The following is a 16,308-nucleotide window of genomic DNA, read 5'->3' as shown; positions in this document are numbered from 1 at the left end:
GGGCTCAAACTTACAACCCAAGGTCAAGGGTCGGATGCTCCGCTGACTGAGCCAGCCATGTGTCCCTGATGTCATTTTTATTATAATCTATGTTTGTATATAGTATGTGCTTTCTGTTTTTGAGAGTATCAGATGTCTTTTTTTTTTTTTTAATTGGGCTCCATTCTGGGCTTGAACTCACAACCCTGAGATCAAGACCTTAGCTGAGATGAAGAGTCAGATGCTTAACTGACTGAGCCAGCCAGGCGCCCCAAGAGTATTAGATGTCTTTTTAAAAAATATTCTATTTAATCTCTCTATTCCTACATTTAGATACTTGAGATAATTTATTGCCCACAAGCACACTGTTTTTCACTATTTTGTTTTTTAAGGTTTCATCACTTATATATTGTTTCTTTCAGCTGAACTTTAGCAGAGTCTTGAAGAATGGGGAGAAAGGATAGTGGGGAAACAGTAACAAGAGTCAAGGCAGAGAGAGGTTGGTAAGTCCTGGGGACTTATTTCTCTAACTTGTAATTGTCTGAATTCGTAATCTGTAAAGCAGATTATACATATTTATTTTAGTATCCCTAAATTTGGGAAATGTCTATTAAGGTGGTTCAAACTAAATTCTAAAGTTCAAAATATTTATGAGATTTTTAAAGTTCGGGATGTTATTGAAATGGCTTAGGATTCTACAGTGAGAATGGTTTTTAATCCCGGCTTTAAAGGAGCAGGTTATAATTTTTGAGTGACTGTGTGTATCCTCTATTTTATTCTTTCTTATGATTGGGTGATTCTTCAGATCAGAGCTGAGTCAGCTGGGGCGAGATACATAATCTTGGGTGGCGTCATTCACATGGCTGGGTCCCTCTCTGTGTAGTTGTCATACCTTAGTGGTGGCAGGAGGGATCCCAGCAGCAAGAAGGTAAGCCCCAGTGTCCTTACACTTTTTAGACCTGTGCTTGTGTTTTGTTGTTATTCCACTGGCCAGAGCATATTACTTGGCCAAGCCCATATTTAAGTGATGGAGAAGTAGACTGTGCTTCTTGATGGGAGAAGAGGCAGAGTCATATTTCAAACTGAGAAGTCTGAACAACTTAGTACCTATTACCACAGTGACCACAGGAAGTAAAGGAGTTAGCTACCTGGATATCTCACAGAAAAGCCTCCTCGCAGTGAGAAGAGACTGTGCACAGACCTAGAGGGGAAGTGCTTGATGCGTTCCTGGGGTAGCAAGGAGAGGTCAGTGGGACTAGAAGAGGGGGAGCGAGCAGGAAGTAGTAAGAGATACAATCATAGAGGTGGGGGCCAGGGTAGGATCTTGTCCTCGTAAGCTGTTATGAAGACTTACTTTTTTGTGTGAAAAGAGGAGCTAAGGCGTTTTATTTTATTTTTTTTTTTAAAGATTTATTTATTTGAGAGAGAGAGAGAATGAGAGCGATAGAGAGCATGAGAGGGAAGAGGGTCAGAGGGAGAGGCAGACTCCCTGCCGAGCAGGGAGCCCGATGTGGGACTCAATCCCAGGACTCCAGGATCATGACCTGAGCCGAAGGCAGTCGCTTAACCAACTGAGCCACCCAGGCGCCCGGAGCTAAGGTGTTTTAAAGAGGAGTTTTAAAATAGAATCTGACTTGTGTTTTTAAATAGATTCCTGCTGGCTACTGCTTTGAGACTAGATTGTAGGGAAAGAAGAACAGAAGCAGGAGGGCTCCTTAGACTACTACAGGGATGCAGATAAGAGCGGACAGTGGCTTGCAGTGCGATAGTACCAATGAAGTGGAATGATTCTCGGATTCTGTATACGTTTTGAAGATTGAGCCTACAGGATTTTTTGACATATTGGATATGACTTTAGGACAGAAAGACGAGTCGGTAGCCAAGGTTTTGGTGTGAGCAGCTAGGAGTATTCACTCTCCACCAGGACAACTGGAAAAAACTGGGTAGAGTAGGTTTTGGAGAAAAGACCAGGAATTCGGGTTTGGATTTGTTAAGTTGGAGAAGACTATGACATTTGAATGGAGGTGTCAAGTTGGATAGAAGAGTCGAGGTCAGGAGCAACACCTGGAGATAGAAATTGGAGAAATTGAGGGTACTGAGGTAGCTCAGTTGGTTGTGTCTGACTCTTGGTCTCAGCTCAGATCTTGATCTCAGGGTCTTGATCTCGAGGTTGTGAGTTCAGGCCCCACGTTGGGCTCCAGGCTGGGCGTGGAGCCTACGTAAAAAAGAGAGAGAGAGGAAAAAAAAGAAATTTGAGAACATTGAATGAAATACTGAGAGCGTTATGTATGTCTAAGAAGTATTTCCTAAAATGACTATAAATTTAAAATACTTTTAAGTTTTAAAGTTTCATTTGTACCAATGGTATGGTTTGAAGTAGGGAAGAAGAGCCGCAGAGCATCCTTTATGATGATAGTAAACTATGAGTTTAAAGAAGTCATTAATTGTTCCATCTGTTCAGTATTATGAAACATGAAAGCCTCTAGGCTAAATATCTTATTTGAATATTCCTTTTTACTGAAACATTTACCAGTTTGTTTCTAATTAGGGAAGTTTATTGACCGAAGGCTGTGTAAGTAAAGGCCTGAAAGGGACAGAAGACCAGAAGTTGAGGAAAAGAACCATGATTGGATAATCAGTCCTACTTTGGAGAGTTTTTCTTTTTTGTTCACTCCTTTGCTCTCTGTGTCTGTCTCTCTCCCTTTAACTTTATTCATTGTCTATTAACGTAATGAGATGTTCAGGTGTAAGCAAGGGGACTAACCCAGAAACTGTTCTCTCTTAACAAATGTAAAACTTACTGCTCCGGCCTTGATCACCAGACAGGGCTGCCAGACCAAGCCTTAGCCAACCTATTCATAGATTGCGGACTGTTCAGGAAAGTGAGGAAGGGGCCTTGCTTTTTGTGTAATTTAGACCTATACAGAAATGACCTGAGAATGGTTTGGCTTGTGTGGAAGAGAAAAAAACAGATTTATCATTGAGCCAATATTCAACTTCCAAATGTTTTCATTCAGCAGATATTTATTACAGAACTATTGTGGGTCAGGAATGCTATCAGGTTAAACTAAATGACCAGTGAGACATATAAACAAATGATTAAAAAAAAAAAAGAACCCAAACGCTGTGTTTTTCACCAGATATTCCAGCAGAGTGGGCAGGAGGAGTTATGAAAGAAATCAATTCACCTTTAGGTCCTCAAAACCTATCAGAGTGCTTTGCACATTTTGACAATGCATAAGTGTATAGATGAATGCATAAGCAATGTGATTCATGCATCTGTTAGATAATTTACAAAATACAGACGGAGGTACAAAGGAGAAAGTGACCATTTCTTCCTTGTAGTGATGGAGAGAAGGGCTTTGCTGGAAATTCACTGGGTAGGGAAGGCCTGCAAATGTGGAGTGAGAAAGCACAACGTGCTTTGAATAAGTTCAGCAAAGCTGGATCGTGGGGTATATGTTGGGAGGTGGAAAGGCCACAAGTGAGGCTGCTATAGGGTAGACCAAAATCAAGATGCAAAAGTATCTAGTATTAGGGGGCACCTTGGTGGCTCAGTCGGTTAAGTGCCCCAGTCTTGATCTCAGCTCAGGTCTTGATCTCAGAGTTGTGAGCTCAAGTCCCATGTGAGGCTCCACCCTCAGCCACTTAAAAAAAAATCTCGTATTGGAATTTATTCTGTGGGTACTAGAAGGCTATTGAAAGTTTTTTTAAGTAGGAATATTAAGACGTAGAATTCATGAGACATTCTTAAAAAAAAAACAACTCATTCTTGAATTGGGAAATCAAATGTTGATAGAATTTTTAAAGTTATAAACATATATACTGGAAGTAAGCACAGCAAACAAACAAGTCATATCATTTATGGTAGAATCTGTTTTATCCCTTTCAGATAACATATATGATCTTAGTGTAGGTACAACCTAAACTAGATAATTAAACTTACACTAAGGTATTCAGAATATGCAGGATGGCGTTAGTTGGTTTTTGGAAGAGAAATAATATTTCTCCTTTATGAAATTATTGCAAACATTACTTTTTCTTAAAAATTCTATTTATTTATTTTAGAGAGAGTGTGCATGCAAGCACGGTGGGGAGGGGTAGATGGAGCGAGAACCTCAGACCTCTGATGGTTTCTTTTCTTTTTTGACTTTGATACTTTAGAGTACTGGTCAGGTATTTTGTAGAATGTCCTTCAATTTGATTTTGTCTTCTCTCTTCTCATGATTATGGACTGAAGTAATGACTTTTTGGGCTTTTGGTGTTTAAAAAAATTTTATTTTCATTTTTTATTTAAAAATTTTTTTAAAGATTTGAGAGAGAGAAAGAATGATCAGGGGGAGGGGCAAAGGGAGAGAGAGAGGGGAAGCAGACTCCCTGCTCAGGGCTCTGGGCTCAATCCCAGAAACCTGAGATCATGACCTGAGCCAAAACCAAGAGTCAGATGCTTAATCAGTTGAGCTACCCAGGTGCCCCTCATTTTCACTCTTAAAACTATAAAATAAAATTGCCCTTTTTTTTTCAGCATAAAGTTCTATGAGTTTTAATACATGTATAAATTTGTGTAGCCACCACTATAATCAGGATATAGAACAATTCCATCACCCCTCAAAACTCCGCCATGTTCTCTTGTTATAGGTAACACCCTACCCGCTAATCCGTGCCCCTATAACCACTGACTAGTTCTTCATCGTTTTAGATTGGTGTCTTAGAGAATGTCATGTAATTGGAATCATAGAGTATGTAACCTTTGACATTGGCTTCTTAGATGCATCATAATGCCTTTGAGAGTCTTCTAAGTTGTGTTTATCAATAGTTCATTCCATTCTATTGCTGAGTATGAATGTACTACTAGAATGTTTATCTCTTCCCCTCCCCCCCTTTTTGATAAGTATTTAAGAAATATCATATGTCCTCCTGGCACTATAATAAGCAATTTAAGTGAATTTTTTGTGAAACAGAGATGATCATTTTCCCCTTTACAGAAGTGAAAACATAGGCATGGAGTTAAAGTAGACCTAGGTCATACAACTAGTTAATAGTGGACTTGGGACCCAAACCTAGGTCACCTACTCTAAAGCCCATGCTTTTGGACTACATGGCAAGTTGCTAATGTCAGTTTTTTCATTTCTCTGTTTTGACCAGCAGTATAATTAAGAGCAATTGAAGTTCTTGTTTCTTTAACATATTATAAAGTTCTCCTTCTTTTTGTTTACATTTAATTTTTATTAAAGAGGAAATATAATAGAACTATAATTTTTTTCATGTTGCTGGTTTATAATCTTTGGGGCTAAGCATTCTGTGATTCAGTTCTAAAGCAGAAAGTCAAGCCAAATAAATCATCAGTCCACAAGCAATTATGAATTAACATTGAGTGTATCTGTTTATGAGAATTAAAGCCGTAATACTAAGCTTTTTCTTAATCTCCTTGTAAACAGGATCTTTAATTTGTCTTATAGATAAATAAATATTGTATAAAAATAGACATAGTCTAAATTAGGCTAGTTTAAAATAAGAGGTTTGCCTTCTGTCATATCTTAAATTTTACTAAGACTTCTTTCTTCTTTCTTTTTAGAGCTTGGAGGTTTTGGGGTATTTGAGATGAGTTTTTTGCACTTGTGCTAAAAGCCCATTTACTTAAATATCCTCCTGTCATAGGATAAAAATGTTCCCAGAATATTAGTATAGGGTTTCTTGTGTTTTTAAAAATATCTTATTAGTGAACAGAAATAAGCGTAATTGGGTTTTGGGGAAACATAAAATTTCCAGTTATTCTGCCTATCTGGTAATTTTATGCATTACTTTCAGTAAACTAAAATTTTGATGAGGAGAGTTCTTTCTTAAGTGTGGCCTTCGTGTGATATTTGTTCTCTGTTCCTCAAACACTATTCAGAGGACTTGGAGAGGCTACAAAATCATAAAACATCAGAACTGAAGTGGGTCTTCGACATGACCAGATCTCCGGGTTCTCCCAGTATTTCACAAGAAAGGAAATGGATTCCCCAGCAGTAGTGTGTCCACAGTGATGGGTGGTCGTACCCGCTGCATGGTGTGGGTCCTGCCCTCAGGTTACCAGCTTATCCGTGTGGAGATGGACTTGTACAAAATTAACTGCGGTACAAAGTGGAATGTTCTTGGCAGTAGAAAGGGCACTACTTTTCTTAAACAAGCCCTCCCCTCCCCCCTCAAATCTTTTCCTGACTCATTCACTACACAATTACTTTCTATTTAGTTTCTCACCTTTTGTTCTCTGCTAAACTGTCTCTAATCAGATGTTTTTGTCTTTTTTTTTTTTTTTTTTTTTTTAACCTCTACCACAATATGAAAACTCTTCTTTCAGGATTCACAGTGACATTCATGTTGCTAAATTCTGCTGGTTTTTTTGTTTTTTGTTTTTTTTTCCTCCTCAGACCTCATTTTATTTGATCTGTCCTCAGCATTTGGCACGATTGCTCAATCCCTTTTGGAAACACTTTTACTCATATTCCAGGGTAATACCTTATTTGCCTTGTTTCCTGTGACATTTTTGAGTCCTCCTTCTTAGCCTTCTCTGCTAGCTTTACCTCAGCTCCCCCACCTCTAAATATTAGAGGGTCCCTGGGATCTGTCATTGTTACTTTTCTACCTGTAGATTTAATATCAGATACACATTAATATCATGTATATGTTAATGACTTCAATTTATATATCCAGCCCATACTCCTGCCCTGGGCTTTAGGACTATGTCTGCAACTCCAGGACAATATATCCAATTTGACATCTCCACTTGGAACATCTCAAAGTTAATGAGTTCGAAACAGCTCTTGAGGCTCTGGGTGGCTCAGTTGGTTAAGGATCCCACTCTGGATTTCAGCTCAGGTCATGATCTCAGGCTCGTGGGATCGATCCCCGAGTTGGGCTTCCCGTTCAGTGTCGAGTCTGCTTAAGATTCTCTCTCTTGCTCTCCCTCTTCTCTTCCCCCCCGCTAGCGTGCACACTCTCTCTCTGAAATAAATATATTTTTTTAAGACTTTATTTATTTATTTGGCAGAGAGAGCACAAGCAGGGGGTAGTGGCAGAGGGAGAAGGAGAAGCAGACGTTTGACTGAGCCACCCAGGCGCCCCTAAATAAATAAATCTTAAACAAAACAAAACCTGAACTCCTGATATTTCCACACCCCAAACCATCATCATCTGTAGTCTTTCCTCTCTCAGTTTGGGCAGCTGCAGTCTCTCAGTTGCCAAAAATGGAGTTTTGAAGCCTTTCTTTCCCCACCGACTCTTTTCTATCCATTTAGAAATTTGGTTGGATATTCCTCAAAAACACAGCCATAATTTGATCACATCTTCCTCTTAGGCTGCCTCCTTTGTCTAAGTCATTATCATCGTCTCTGGGTTATTGCATTAACTTCTCCTTGCTTCTGTCCTTGCCCTGTTGCAGTGTGTTTTCAACACAGCAGTCAAATCTTATGACTCATATGATGAAAACTGTCCAACTATTAAATCTCTAAACAGTGAGGCTCTCCGAACAGTTTCTAGTATTCTTCCTTCTCTTACTCTTCTCTTTACTTTCTTTACTTGACCCACACTGGCCTCCTTGCTTTCCTTGAACATAACATTTCAGGCAAGCTCCCTGTTAGTCTTTCTCTGGCTTACAGGCTTTCTCTGTCTAGAATGTTCTGCCTTAAGATAGGTCTGCATGGCTAGAGGTCTTCACTCAACGTGGCAAAGTAAATCCTCTGTAGCTAGTCTGTCCAAAATGCCATATTCTCCTCTTTGCTGTCTTGCTTTTTCCTTCTTTGTCCTAATCACCAGCATATTGTATCTTTTATTTATAATTAATATGCTCTATAGTTTATAATGTTTATCACTTTCCCTTGCTTAGAATATAAGCACGACGTGGTAGGGATCATTTATTAACAGTGAGTCATGTGCTCTATAGCAAGGGCCTAGAACGGTGCCTGACACATAGTAGGTGCTCAGTAAATATTTGTTAAGTGAATGGATACCTAGGAGTCCCTCAGATCAGTCATTAACTTGGTATTGGGCAAGTCACTTCTCTCTGTAGATCTGCTTTCCCTATTTTTGAAATGAATTTGGGTTGGATCTGTATTTTTTGGCTTTCTTAAAGTAGACTTAAATGTATGTAGTATCATGGTTCCTTAAAGATTTTTCTAAGAATTCAACTGCTTAATAGAAAAGTTTGAAAACCATGGTACTAGGTTTTTGTTTTGTTTCTAGGGAATCAAAGTTTGTTAGTTTGTTTCTTTTTCAGCCACAAGTGATAACCACATCAGTTCACATAGTTTTTTAATAAGGAAGATTTCTCTGATAGCAGAGTGCAAGGTGAATTGGAAGGTAGGCAGTCGGTGGTAGGGAAAGGAACAGTTAGGATGTTGTGATATTATTTTTCTACGGTATGATGCAGTAGCAAAGAAGGACCTTATGTTTCACTCTAACTCAATATAAAAAATAGAGGATTTCCTCTCCACAACATTTAGAGATTATTGAAGAATAAGGTAACAAGTGTCTTTTTGAGTGGCTGTTGTGTGAGGACCACTATTTTTTTTTTTTTTTTTTTAAGATTTTCTTTATTTGAGAGAGAGAGTGAGAGAATGAGCTGTGGGAAGGGGCAGAGGGAGAGAGAGAAGCCGACTCCCTGCCAAGTAGGGAGACTGATGACAAGGGGCTTGATCTCAGGACCCTGAGATCATGTGAGCCAAAGGAAACTGTTTAACTGACTGAACCACCCAGATGCCCCACTAACCATTTTAGATTCCAGGCTATATAGCAGCAGAGCTACTCTGTTTCAAGAGTAGGTACGAAGCTCCTTTAGGTAATTCAGAGGTACATCTCTCCTTACAATCCACTAAAGTAAAAGATATATTGTCTTTAGGCACGAAGCTCCTTTAGGTAATTCAGAGGTACATCCCTCCTTACAATCCACTAAAGTAAAAGATACATTGTCTTTAATACTGAATTTGAAATTTAATTGTAAGAGAATATCATGTTTATATGAAATTTGAGATTGCAGTCAGCATATTACCAGGGAGCATCATAAAGGATATAATTGTACAATCAACTCTTGGTTACTTTTGACAAGATAGGAAAGAATAACACCCAAAATAATACCTACAGTAGAACCTTGTAACACAGGTAGCTACATGAATTCTGCAGTATCAAATCATGGGCCAAATCACATCTTTAAAAAATATTTCTGTGTGTAGTAAAATCCTGATATGCTGTAATTTTCCCTCGATGAACTATTCTAGAAAAGTTATGTATTCATGTTTCTGAGTTTCTGCTGTGTTTTGGGCCCTGTCTTACTGATAGGAATACATTAGTAAGCAAAACCAGCTAAAGCCATGGCCCCTTTTGACTTTGGTATGCCTCTGAAAACACTCAGACACTTGTCCAGGAGGATGTTCCTTATGGATAGGTCCTAGTAATCTGTTTGCAGAAGCAGGGAAGAAGGCCTTGGTTTAACCAAGCTAGTGATAAATAATAGAGAATTCACTATTGTCTGACATTTAAGCTCACATTTGGAAATGCATGTTGTTCAGAACCTGGGATGATACTTTGAGAGTTGTTAACATCAATAAAATTAATTATTTCCAACTGAAGTATTTATAACACTGAATCTCATTCTTTTAAAGTTTATTTTTATATTTGAGTAGTAGAGAATAGTGATTTTGGTCATTTATCATTTTAATGGTTTGATCTTTGCTTCTTCCATCTCTAGTAATGATAGCATGTTGGCTGCTGAACAAGGGGACAGATTCAAAGCAAGCCTTTTTTTAAGCCCAGTTTTCCTAGATACGAACATTAGACTGTTTTATATTTTCAGGTACTAGAAGTTTTCAAATTTGAGTTCAAAGAGAAGCAGTCACAATAAAAGGGAAGAAGAGAGTCCTCGCTTACACAGTAAATTCCTTTTACAAGTTCTATTTTAAAGAAAGAAACAGTGTCTTAACTTTAGTTGGCATTCAATTCCCTCAATTGACCTAATCTTGCTCAGCTAATAGTTAAAATATAAATGTGAAAATTCCTCCAGCCAGCCATGAAAACTTTATATTAAGGTATATACTGCCTTGATATATACCTGATTTTACAAATAAACATACTCACAGTATGTACAGGTATATTATATTTGCATCACAAGCCTAAGATGCCACATTTTATTTATGTAAAAGTTTAGAGATTTACTTAAACTTTCTCATCCTGAAGCATTTAATACTGCTTCTGTGAAGCATAATAACAGTTAATGTTTATAAAGTACTTACTTGTACCCATTAGAATATTAATAACTGTATTATGCATGAACTAGATTTCTTTTTAGTCAGGTTTATTGAGATACTGTTTATACACAGTACAGTTTGCCCTATTAAATGTATAGTTCTGATTTTTGACAATATATATAGGTCATAGAACCAATACCACAATCACTATTCAGGATGCTTCCATCACCCCAAACAGTTTCCTTGTTCCCCTTTGTAGTCAGTCCCCTCCCCACATTCCTAACCCCTGACAACCACTGGTAGGAATTCTGCCCTTTTTGTTTTGCCTTTTCCAGAATGTCATATAAGTAGAATCATATAGTACATATTTTGAGTCTGGCTTATTTCACTCCCTAATGCTTTTAGACCCATCCATGTGGTACCTGTATTTCAGAAGTTCATACCTTTGTGTTGCTAATAGCATTCCTTTGTATGGATATACCACAATGTGTCTAACCATTCTCCAGTTAATGGACATTTGGGCTTCCAGTATTTGGTGATTCTGACTGAAACTGCCATAAATAGTTAAGTAGAAGTTTTTTTATAGACCTATATTTTCATTTCTCTTGGGCATATATCTAGGATTGAGACTGCTGGATTGTTTAATAAGTATATGTGTATCTTTACAAGAAACTGCTAAACTGTTTTCCAAATAGGCTGTACCATTTTGCATTCTCACCAACACTGTATGAAAGTTACAGTCACTCTATATCCTCTCTAGCACTTGGTATTGTCAGGGCTTGTTTTTTGTTTTTGTTTGTTTGTTTTTTAAGTTTTTGTCCTGGTATTGTGACTTTAATTTGGATTTTCCTGTTGAGTAAGGATGTTGAGATTTTTTTCTGTGTTTATCTGCCATCTGTATCTCTTTTTGGTGAAGTGTCTATTCAGATTGACCATTTTTTAAAAAACTAGTTTGTTATGTTTGAGTTATGAAGTTTTTCTATTAAGCATAATAGTATATGCACTGGTTTTAATGCTCATAATACTCCTCTGAGGTGGGTACTATTAGCCTAAATCACAGATAAAAAAGTTAGGCCACAGGATTGTTAATATACCCCAGGAACACACAGGTAGTAGGTAGCAGAGCTGGGATTTACACCCAAGCACATTGAGTCTAGAACCTGTGCTGAACTGTTTGCCAATTTTTTTGTGTGTGTGGAGATTGATTTCTTGGGGCTGTGACTATAACCAGGATCCAGTTTCTGTAGGTGGTAAAACAATTCTTACAGGGACACCCCTGAGCAAAGGGGCAGTATATTGTAATAGCAACTCTGGAATCATTCCCTAGGAACAGCTAGGATATTTGTTGCTATTGAAGAAGGGTAATTATTTTCACTTTATGTCTCTTACTTCACTTCTACATGCTGGTGGTCAAAAGTACTTCTTTTAAATTACTTTTCCAAATATCTGCCATTATCAAGTAATGAGGTACTTTATATAAATGGATTTTCTCAATAGCAGAAGCTTCTCCTTTTTTATGTATCCATACTTCATAAAAGATTTCCCACACTTGTTATTCCCTTTGTCTTTTAAAGATCTTTATCATAATAATGCTGACTTCAAGGCACTTACTGTTTGGTGATACACTTAGGAAGCATGTAGAACTTTCCGTATAGGATGACTTCAGGTTTCAGGACTTTTTTAAAGTTATATTTATTTGTAGTTTTATAGGTTTTTAGTTTAGTCTTCCCTCATTATCCACTCTCTCATTTGTTTGTTCTGACATCATCCTTCACTATTCCCTCTTTCACCCTTATAACTTCTATTTCTAATTAGCTAAAAGATAATCAAATTATTGGGCTTACATGGATATGGTCTAAAATAAATTTCAGCTCTGGGAAACGACTTGGGAGTTTTCCAGTGAACATCCCCTGTGACTGTTCAGAGGACCTTTATTTCTTGTTTGGGATCCAAATAGTCATTCTAAATAAATGAGCTCTAAAGTAAGCTCAAACATGACGTTTGACAGTAGAGAAAGTGATGTGTTTTTCTTTTTAGCATAATTTTTTATTAATAATTTGTTAAACCATGGGGATTATCTTAGTGAAAAGGTAAATCAAACAGTGTTCAGCAGAGTGGAATAAATAGGCACTTAATGGGCAGTAAGTCGGTTCACTATCATTATGTTTTGTAGCAGTTTGTAAAGTTCTTGTCTGAGTCAGTGACAGCTTGTCCTCTCAGCTCTGCTTCTAGTAAGGCAGAGTAATTACTTCCAAGTAATTAACTAAAGGGAGAAAACCTTGCCAAATCCTATTTACTTTTTGTAAAATATTAAGATGAAGGCTAGCTAGTGAGTAGCACTTTATCACGTAAAGCACTGTTGAAAGTGCTTAATGCTTTCAAGCCATTTTGACCAATTTAAGCTCTTACTTAGAATAAATTAATAAATATTCACCCAGGGGACAGGCTAAGTAGTTGTACTAACATTGCAGCTGCTTCGGCACCTTGTCAGATGTGTGAGGACTTGGAGAGCAAAACTTCACTGTCTTTCGTTGGCAGCCTTAGGATCAACCGTGTATGGTGCAACAGGGTGCCTGGCACGTGGTAGGCTTTTATTTGTGGAAAATTTTGTTTAAAAGGTAAAGAAAACTGTGACTATCTCTTGTAAGTAGTAGAATCATGAGCCAGGATTGCATTGGTGATTTGTTTAAAATAGTTTTATCAAGCTTGCAGTTCCACTTAAAGTCACTTTGCTATATTATACTTTAGTTTCTTACTAACCCTGGATTTGTTTTAAATTTTATAAATCAGATTAATTCATACTTACTTTTCACTGAACTTTGAATTAGGAAATTAGAAAGTAGATTTTATGTTTAGTGAACTTGTAAATTGCATCTGATATTGTAGTTTGCTAGCTTTGCAGATTACATAGCAATATACCTTTTCTTGTAAGGGTTAATGAGTAGCCTGGTTAGACTCACCAGCCCATTGTTATATTAAAAGCCAGAAAATTTGCTGTCTCCCTTCCATTCCCTCCCACATTGTTTTTCTTTTCATAGTTTTACTTTACTTGATATATTAAGATAATTTTTAAAAGTTGAGATTTTATTTTTTAAAACAACATACGGTTTTAATTTTATTTCCTTGTAGATCCTGATTCCTTTTTGTTGTTGTTAATTTTAAATTATGGTAATTAACATGAGCTGAATAATGGTTTAATCAAGGTAGATCTTGCTCCGTGGCTCTACATCCCTCCTTTTTCTGTACCTCTCCTCTGTTTTTACCTGTATATTTGCATGTTTGACCTAGCAGAATAATTGGGTCCACAGCAACATGGGCGTGCCTCCCTAAGAAACACTTAGTTTCATGTATGACTCATAGGCTGAAGCGCAGACACCACTTCCCCAATCTACAGGAGCCATTTTAACAGCATAAAACTTGCCGGATTGCTTTTTATTTTCAAGCCCAAAGGACAAAAAGAGAACAGGAATATTTGAAGGTAACTTATTATGATTTTGTGTGTTTGCTTCTGGCTGTTTCCTGAACTGATAAACGGAGGGTGGCTCTTACCTGTCGAAGAACATGGCTGAATGTGTTCTTTAACTCTCTGAAAAAATGTGTGTAGTCAGTCACATGCCTGATTGCACTTAACTGCGAGGGGGAAACAAAGCTTTCAAATTCTGGAAAGTTTTAGATCTTCTTGGAAAAGCATTTTTTCTATTTTATATGATCTTTCTTTCTTTCTTTCCCTGTATGAGTTGAGAATAAAGGAGACTTTCTTTTTCATACCACAAAACAAACTTCGGTCAAATTTTTATTTTTAAAAAATCTAATTGTATTTATGGGGATAGCCAGAAAGTTAGAGTTAAGTAAACTGTACAATTCATGCGTGATACGGGAGTTAAGAAAAAAATTCAGAGGCATTGGTTCTGTTTTGGCATTTTGGTTAAGGGGAAGTCTGGGGACAACTCAGTCATAGGTGTTGCTCATCGACTGTTCTGTCCTTTTCTTTATTCTTAAGTTAATGAAATTATACTAAACATTAATTTTTGAAAACTAAATAGAAGTTTAAGGAAAATGAACAGTCATTTAGATAATAAGTAAGAATGGTTATTAAGATGAAGAAAGAACAGTTCATTTACTGTTAGAAAAAATAATAAAGTTTTATAATTCACACTGGAAACGTATTCTGAGAAACAACCTTAGATGCATGACTAGCTTCTGAGAAAACATGTAGTATTTCAATTTGTGTAAAGAGAAAAAGTAAAGAGTACTGGCCTTCCTTCTCTATTACTGTTCTTAAAATGTGTTTGTTTTGAAACAAAAAAGTAATACCTTTTGTGTGAAAGAAAAGATTGCTCAGTCTTTTCCTGGAATATTTATCATCATTGAAATTATCAAGTTCTGGCTAGCATATATTCTGGTGTGCCTTGAAGTTCTAGGTCCTCTGAGAAGCTGGGTGCAGTAGTATTTTACTTATGAAAGCTATTTATGAAGTTAAAATTTGAATGAAAGTAAAATTTGAATGTTCAGTGATTATGAATAACATTTTTGGAAACCAAAAACTCGTATTACTGACTGTAATGATATTTAGCTAATTCTTTGGAAATTTGCTGTTGTTAACTTTCTAAGTACGTGAAGGCCAGATAAAAGGGAAGGTATAAAGGCAGTTAGTTATGCTCTTGGAAAGGATTGTTATATTAACAGATCTCAATTCTGTGGTTTTGCAAGAAAGGCATAGCAGACATTTTACCAGTTCAGCTCTGAGCCATTTGGTATCATCTTGCTGGTTTAGTCAGCCTTTGAGTAAGTAGTGGCTGTATTTACTTCTGCTCTGGTCTATGTGAAAAATCTAATGAAACCTTTTAGCCTTTTTTTTTTTTTTAAATTTTTAAAAGCCAGTGACCCATCAGAGAAAAATCTAGTGACACACAAATAACCAAAAAGTTAAGATTTTATTTATTAAAGAGAAGTAGAAGAATTTAGTTTCTTAAAATTAAGGGGCTGTTATAATTTAAATAAAATGGTATGGGTCATATATTTCTGTCTCTTACCCATGTGACAAAGACTGAAGTGGGACTTCAAGGAGAAGGGAAGGGAAAAAACATGGAAGCAAGGGAAGGCCAGAAAGACTTATTTAGTAGTCTTCCTCCCACTCTTTTCCTTTCATAAGGTAGAATATAAGTTTCAATTGAGTCATCAGAATTAAACTTAGAATTACCCATTCATAGAACTGGAGCACTGAAAAAGACTGAAGATCGTCCAGTGGCATCACTTTTATAGATGAAGACACAGTGGCCGGAGGGGTCTTGTGACGTGCTCAAGGTCGTGCGGCGCTTAGTGGCTGGAGCTGCTCATGCTAGTCCACACTAACAAGTGATGCTTTGTTTGAAGTGGGCTCTGTTTCCTTAAGAATAAATAAAACCTTAATTAAGTTGGTTGGTGATAATTTTGGTAGCAAGATGCAACCAAATGATTCTGAAAATGTGTTCAAACAAGTTTTCTTTTTCATCAGAGAGAACATGATGCATTTAATTTCTACCACAGCTTGTTTTCATTATTAGAACTTTTTCATAGTTGAAGCATTGTTTATGACATTGCTTGTTTAAGATGGGTCTAGGGGAGATGGCAATTTACAGAGTTGGGAATTTACTCTGAACCTGTAGATACAAAGACAGGTTTATTTCTGCCTTAGTTCTATATCCTGTTCTTTTAGGAAGGCAAATATTGTTTTAATATGATGTCTTATTCTATTAAAGTGTGTGTGTGTGTGTGTATGTGTGTAAAACTTTGCATATGAATTTACAAAATCTAGAAGTCTCTAAACTCTGACATTATACTCATTTTGAACTGAAACTTTCCAGAATTAGTAATCTCATTCCATTTGTTTGTAATATCTTCTACTCCTTTGAGAGTTTATTATGCATACTAGGCACTTTTAGAATCTTCTGGGCATACAAAATCTTTGTTAACTTTTTGATGTGTTTTATTGGGATGGTTGAAATTTACTTTATATCTGCTTTAAGTCTGAAATTTGTTTTTTTTTTTAAATTACTTTGCATGTAACTGTTGAATCTCCTAAGTCTCCAAGTCCCCTAAGCCAATTCATTATCAGACCCCCCACAATGTGGTT

The 16,308-nt window shown here is 36.8% G+C and overlaps 1 protein-coding gene across 5 annotated transcripts in view; it reads left to right on the top strand.

The window, feature by feature from the left end:
- The window catches only part of ELF1 (E74 like ETS transcription factor 1), a 105,445-nt gene that overhangs the window by 14,576 nt on the left and 74,561 nt on the right, over positions 1-16,308 (top strand). For 2 of the 5 annotated variants that reach the window (XM_035726520.1, XM_035726521.1), the window contains exon 1: positions 13,557-13,674. The exons of the other annotated variants lie outside the window; for them this stretch is intronic. The gene's annotated coding sequence lies outside the window, so the exon portion shown is untranslated. Of the gene's footprint in view, positions 1-13,556; positions 13,675-16,308 lie in introns of those variants that run through there. 5 annotated transcript variants of the gene reach the window in all.

Source organism: Zalophus californianus, chromosome 3 (genome assembly GCF_009762305.2).
Source record: "Zalophus californianus isolate mZalCal1 chromosome 3, mZalCal1.pri.v2, whole genome shotgun sequence".
NCBI classification, from domain to species: domain Eukaryota; kingdom Metazoa; phylum Chordata; class Mammalia; order Carnivora; family Otariidae; genus Zalophus; species Zalophus californianus.
The sequence above is the reverse complement of the archived record's forward strand: the minus strand, read 5'-3'. Positions and strand labels throughout refer to the sequence as shown.